We start from the raw sequence: 6,826 nt of genomic DNA, 5'->3' as shown, positions 1-6,826 counted from the left end.
TGGTAATATCGCTCAAGTTCTTCAAATGTGTAGCCAGAGATTTCCCAGGGTAGATGATTCTATATGAAAGCACTCTTCAAAGTATTATTTATGAGAGAAAGTATTTTTTATTTCATGGGTATGTGTGTTTTGTCTGCATGTATGTCTAGGTGCCACATAGACATGGTGCCTAGGGAGAGACCAGAGGAATGACAGCTCACCTGAAACAGGAGGCACCAAGGGTTGTGAGTGGCATGAGGTTGCCTCTGATCCAATAAGTAGCTGGGGATAGCCTTGAACTCTGACCCTCCTGTCTCTGCCTCCTGAATACCAGGATTACAGGTATATACACATCACCATGCCTAGCTCAGTCACATCCTTTTATGATAATAAACTTGTGAGAATGTCTGGGTACTGTGAGGCACACCTGTAATCCCAGCCCTCAGGAGTGAAAGACAAGAAGATCGGGAGGAGTTCCGGGCACGCCTGAGCTATGTCGGGAGCTTGGCGCCAACCTGAGGTCACTCAGCTAGTAGCTGCAGGACCTGGATTTAGACCTAGGTTGAAGTTGTCCTGGGCACTGCTGTGAAGCAGTGAACCCTCCACACCTGTGGCCTATCTGCCTTCTGGCTGACACAGTTTCTGGTACTCAGTGGAGACCTCCTCAGAGGTTATTTTCATGTCATTGCAAAGCCTTGTCTTGCAATGTCCGTGCCCATCCAGAACAAACAAAGGCTCAGAATGAATGAAACTCAGCCAACCAATTACACTCATGAAACCTTCAAATAGATAGGGTTGTATTTCCCTGGAATATAAAACATGCACAAAAACCTTTTAGTATTGTTTCATGGTCTTTTGAGGTATGGATATTTTTATATAATCAAATCATTTTGTTTCTTTAGGGCTTATGCTCCCAATGCCTCACAGAAAGTATATTCCTCAATCTAAAATTATTGGAATGGCCATCGTTTTCTTTTCATTATTTCCGTTTAGATGACTCTGGGAGGCAGTTGTGCGATGCTTTGGTAGCTTATCTGAAGGCAATGCTTAATTTGCTCCTGCCTTCATGTGAATTCAAGAGGTTAGATGACAATTTTGTCATGACAGTCTCTTCTCCATTATGAGTCTTGACATGAATTGATTGTGTTCAACTTTAATTATGCTTTTCAACAGACTCAGTTGCCTGGGAAGCTGTTTCATGTTTATTAACTGCAGAGAAGCCATGGGCAGGGAAAGGAGTTCCCACTGCTAGACATTAATCTCAAATCACTATCTAAACAACTAGCTAACCCTGCAGACAGTGTCTTAACCGATCTCTTATGAACACCCCATGAGAGATGTAATGTAATACAGAAATGGCCTGTTGCATGGCCTTTCTGTATTGTGACCCACTAATGGATGACCCGCAGGCTGAGACTTCAGTCTCCGAAGGCCCACTAAGTTGGTTATCTGCTCGTGTGACTGAGATTTATAGTTTGTGCACTCCACCAAATGAGCTCTGTTGCTTTACAGCTGCGTGTTGGCCAGGAAAGCTTCATCACGTCTTCGAAATGTTTTTCCCTGTGTGATCCAAAGGTACTTTGGTCCACAGCCTTCCCTTTTGGCTCAAGGTGAAGCGCTCCTAAGTAGCTAGTTAAAAACATTTAATTCCACCCACACTTCCTGTGGGAAATGCAGACTCACGTGGTTTTATAGGCCGATAAGGAGGCCAAGAGGCGTATTCAAATGCCAGCTGTTGTGAGTTTTTTGAAAAAGAGGCAAAGCAAATATTGAAGGGGAAACCCTGGGCAGATAATGTTGACAGCAATAACCCCTGTGTGGTGGGGCCATGGACAATTTCCAGCTTAGGTTTTGAGGATTGTTAGCAGTAGCATACATTACTTTCATATTACAAAATAAACATGGGGGCGGGTAGTATTCACTTATTCTCCATTCCTGACACTTAGGAGAGGGGACATTGCTTTCTGTGTGTATAGTGATTTTATTTCTGAGTAAAAAAGTAGTAATGAAATGACAGCCAAATAGTCAAAAGAATCACCAAGCCATTTGCGTCCTCTGTACTACTGTAAGATAGCTAGGGAGATGGACAGGAAGCTAACAGGTGACCCACAAGTGGTGGGGAGATGTGTTCCGAGGACTGCTCACATCCACATCCTTTTTAAAAAGGACCGGAGCTGACGTCGAGAAGGAAGTGCAAACACCAACAGGTTCCTGTTTTTAGCCAGTGCCGAGGAGGTAGCACGGCTCTTAAGTTGTGAGTCTTCGGGGAGATGAGTTGGCATGTGTAGGCAGCAGCCCTGAGTGTAGCCATTCCTGGTGGAAACGTGCTTCACAGACCTCCAAACGTGACATTTGACTCCACACTCTTGGCAGTGGTTATACGGGGGAATCCACGATGTAATCATTCATCAAATTCTATATTTAAATTGTGTGTGAGTGTCTGTATGGTTTTTAAAACGTAAGCTGGAAAATACCAAAGCAAACCAACCCTTCCAAAGCAATGCTGCTGGCTTGCTGTGGTCGCCACTGCTCCGTGGTCGCCACCACTTTGGATTCCCCAGAACAGTTTCTTCCACCTCAGGTCTGGACAGTCACAGCAGTCCACCCGCAGAGTTCAGTGTCTGTGGGTGTGTCTTAGGAAGGGTGCCAATCAGAGTCCTGTGTTAGCACCCCACCCCCAAAGAGCGGGAGGAAGGAGTTGGTTACAATGTTAATCTCTGTATACATTTTTTTTTAACTCTTAGCCACTTACAAATTTAAAAATCTATTCTTGACTGTCTCTATCTTCTCAGCCCTCGATGTGGTGGAAAGCTAGGTGGCAGCTGCACCCTCAGCCTGTTGTCACCTGGCGTCAGCCTGAGAACTCTTCTCCATTAAACACAACAGGCTTTTTAACCAGAACAGGGACAATGTCTCTGTGTGTTTCCTCTTCCTTCGCAGCGCCACGGATCCAGTAAAAGGTCAATTTTTACATAAATTGGAAGAAAATTATTTTTTTATTTAGAAAGCTTTTATGACTCTATAGCTCATTATTCAGATGACAAAATAGAATTCTCTCTATGTCTCTGAATTGTGCAGTAGCAGGTCTGGGTCATTTCCTAGACCTTCAGCCTCTTTGGAGTTTCCCTCTCTAAGTTTCTGATGCTGGTTGATGGTGAAGCTTTACCAGAGGTAGGTGAATTTTTGTGAGTTTGAGGCTAGCCTAGTCTACATAGAGATACCCTGTGTCAAAAAGAAAAAAAATGAATCTGTGTATGAGTGACTTTCTTCATTTCTGAGTTTTTAATATTCTCTTTTTATATCTGCACATCTGACCCACACCAAGGCCAGAGCACACACATCTAAATGTATTTTCCCCCATGATTACCAGGAACATGTACCTGGATGATTTTAGACAATTTGAAGTTTTTCAGCTACATTCATCTTAAGCCTCTGAATATGAAAGAGACATCATGAAAAATTAGGTAAACAAAACAAAACAAAAAAACTTGCTAATTTATGGTGCCCAAAACTGTTGGCTGGGGTTTTGGTGTGTAAATAATTCTTTTTTTTTTTTTTCTGAGACAGGGTTTCTCTGTGGTGTGTAAATAATTCTTAATTGAGCAATGAAAAAAACAGAGAGGCATAGGAAATAGATGCAGGCCGTATAAACTGGCAGTCTATGAAAGACATACGTATGTGTGGAAATGGCAACTTTATTAGCAGTTAGAATTGCCGCATAACAGAACAATGGGGCCAGCCAGGTGTGGCAGCATGCATGTTTAATTCTAGTACTCAGAGGGCAGAGGCAGGGAGATCTCTGTGAGTTCCTGGCTAGCCTGGTCTACATATGAAATTCTAGGCCATCCAGGGCTAGTATGACCATGTTGTCTCAAAAACAAAAACCAATATTTTGTTGTGAAAGCAACAGTGGAGGGTGCTAAGAAGCAAGAGTCTCAGTGCCACCAACACACTGAAATTCTGAGTGCTGAGACTGGGGGAGGCCATCTGACAGGGACACCTAATTCATACCTTTGACCTTTTTATTATTGTTGTTGTTGTTCTTTATCAAATTAACTGTACATTTTTTCAAAATAACAAAGTTTTGGCAGGGAAGGGTGAGACAGGGTTTCTCTGTGTAGCCCAGGTTGACCTGGAACTTGCTCTGTAGACCAGGCTGGCCTGGAACCAACATAACATAGTTTTTAATGACAATTATTTCTTGTCCATTTCTGTCATTTCTTGGATCTAAAACAAGATCTGTGTATTTACTTCTTTGAAAACATTTGTCAACCCTCTTTTTCACTGCCGTGAAATGATTTGCCTTCTCTAGCCAATGGATTTTACTGGAAGCTTGCATCTTCTGTGCCACTTTCTCCAAAGAGTTCTTTTCAGGAATTTCATACCGAGGCTGATGCAAACAGGACAGGATCCTTTATGCAGAGGAGACCTTGATCTCTGTGTTTCTGCTGCTGCTTTGGATGGTGCAGTGGCTCAGAGATACAAATAAGACCCGAACAAAAGCATCTGTGTCACCTGGTTCTGTGTGACACATTCCAGAAGCAGCTACTCTTGAGTCTTTCCAACAGCCTCCAGGAAAAAACGCCAGCAAGTTTATATTCTCCGGAGGTCCTTAGGTAATTCAGAACTGCTAGATATGACTTAATATTAAGGCCTTTGCAAGTAAATCTTAGGCAAAACAAACCCCATGAGATGCAAGATACGAGCTCCTGATACCCCATATGTAAAAATGATGCCATATACTATGTTCTTGCTAGGTACCAAACAAATAGCATCCAGTAATATATTTCCAAGAGGTGTTCTTAATTTAACTCTGCATGACTCATTTTCGCTGTTGAAAGCAAAGAGTATCTCCCTTGGATCACACAAGTGACTGCCAGTGTCCAAGAACCCTCACTCTCTTCAGGGAGCAAACTCTTGACATTTTGCTTCAAGGAATCTCTCCTATTAAGTCATAGGTAGATACAGATGTGTGATACACAATACTATTAAACAGAAACAACTCCGATGTCCAACAATCAGAATAAGGAAGAGTAAGACTGTTTAAACAAAGTTTCCAAGCTCGAGGCAAATGAAGTATAAAACAGATTTCAACCCCACATCTGCCTGCCGCTGGTATTCTCCATATGACCCTTAGATTGGTTGTTCTGTCATCTTTATTGAAATCTTCCCATTTGTCTCTCAGGTTCCAACACTGGGAGTTAGTTTCTTGTTGTTTTGTTTCTGTCTGTGCTTCATATGGATGGCTTTCAGCCCCTCTAGCCTGGGCAAGCCTTGGTGCCCTGGATCTTAGTTAAGATTTTTCTTTTCAAAATTGACTTATTCTTTGGGCTGGAGAGATGCTTCAGTGGTTAAGAACGCTGGCCTGGGGAGGCAGGTTTACCGTATACAGCTGGACAAGGAGGCAGGCTTAGCTGATCTTGAGAGGGAGTCTCTGTAGGGGAATAGACTGGAGCTACAGTCATCCCAAAGAGGGAACTGTGGTTGATGTTCTTGAACACACTGGTCAGTCGTTTGCCACTCCTGGAGATGGCACTGGGTCCTTGACATGGCTGGGCTTATGTGAACAACACATATTCACTTAGGGTTTCCTCTGCCCCTAATGCAGGATCTCACTATGTATCCCTGGCTGATGCCAATCTTGGAGAGGCCCTCCTGCCTCTGCCTCCTGAGTACTGCAATTAAAGGTGTGCATCACTGGACCAGCCTGGTTTGAGATTCTATAAAAGAAAAATCTCCCTAGCTAGCCTAGGCTGGCCTCAGCTTCATACTGGTGATCCTCTTGCCTCGGCCTCCCAAGTGAGATTACAAAAGCCAGGAAGGGCTTTTGTTTGTTTTTGAGACAGGGTTTCTCTGTATAGCCTTGGCTGTCCTGGAACTTGCTCTGTAGATCAGGCTGGCCAGGAACTCACAGAGATCCGCCTGCCTCTGCCTCCTGAGTGCTCAGATTAAAGGCCTGTGCCACCTCTGCTCAGCTGTCTTTTTTTTTTAATTATTTGTTATTGTGTACATGGAGGTGGGGATCCATGTGTCTGACATTCCCGTATACTATAAAAATTTTTTCTTTCATCCCACCTTTTCGTGAGATTTAGATATCAAACTCAGGCTTGTGCATCCAGGCCTTCACCGATAAACCACCTCAAACACCCAGGAAGTTGTTGTTTTAAAAGATTTATTTGGGAGGGCTGAAGAGATGGCTCTCTTGGGAGGGCCAGAGTTCAGGCCCAGCTCCCACATCCGAGGGCTGAAAGGGTTTATAACTACTCTAGAGGATGGCACACCTCTGGCCTCTGTGAGCACCTTCATTCATGTGGACGTACCCTACACCCCAACACACACTGTTATACACAATTAAAAATAAAGTCTAAAACAATAGAACTTAAAATAAAAAGATGGTTTTTTCTGAGCCCCCAGACAGATGTCAGGCGGACTCTTCTGAAGACACACAAGAAGCCAGGTGCAGGTCTTCTCACCTTGAGATACCAGTGGCCAGAGGGTACAAGATTTACATAGCAAATAGTTAAAGTAGTGCAAGAGAGTAATTGACCACACTTGTAATTATAAATTTTAATATTATAATTAATTCATGACTAATTAGCAAGCAGTGTGAAGGAAGGGGCATTTATGGTTGAACAGGCCTGGACACTTCCTTGGCCTCAGGCTTCTGGGAGTGAATTCTAGAGAAGGGGCTGGAACTCAGTTCCTAGTTGGTGTGGTGCACACAAGCCAGTGATGTCTCTAGAATGAGGTGTTTCTCGTCGCTCTGCAGTGAATGCATGCAAGTCTGGGGTCACGTGATGACTGATGCTGGCTTGCAGCTCTGCCCCTGATCTTTGCTCCTGGATAG

At 43.6% G+C, this 6,826-nt stretch overlaps 1 pseudogene; it reads right to left on the bottom strand.

Annotated features, from left to right (window-relative positions):
• Positions 1 to 4,173: 4,173 nt before the first annotated feature.
• Positions 4,174 to 5,529, bottom strand: LOC101840336 (annotated as a pseudogene).
• Positions 5,530 to 6,826: the final 1,297 nt, after the last annotated feature.

Source organism: Mesocricetus auratus, unplaced genomic scaffold (assembly GCF_017639785.1).
Source record: "Mesocricetus auratus isolate SY011 unplaced genomic scaffold, BCM_Maur_2.0 Super-Scaffold_6730, whole genome shotgun sequence".
Taxonomy (NCBI): domain Eukaryota; kingdom Metazoa; phylum Chordata; class Mammalia; order Rodentia; family Cricetidae; genus Mesocricetus; species Mesocricetus auratus.
The sequence above is the reverse complement of the archived record's forward strand: the minus strand, read 5'-3'. Positions and strand labels throughout refer to the sequence as shown.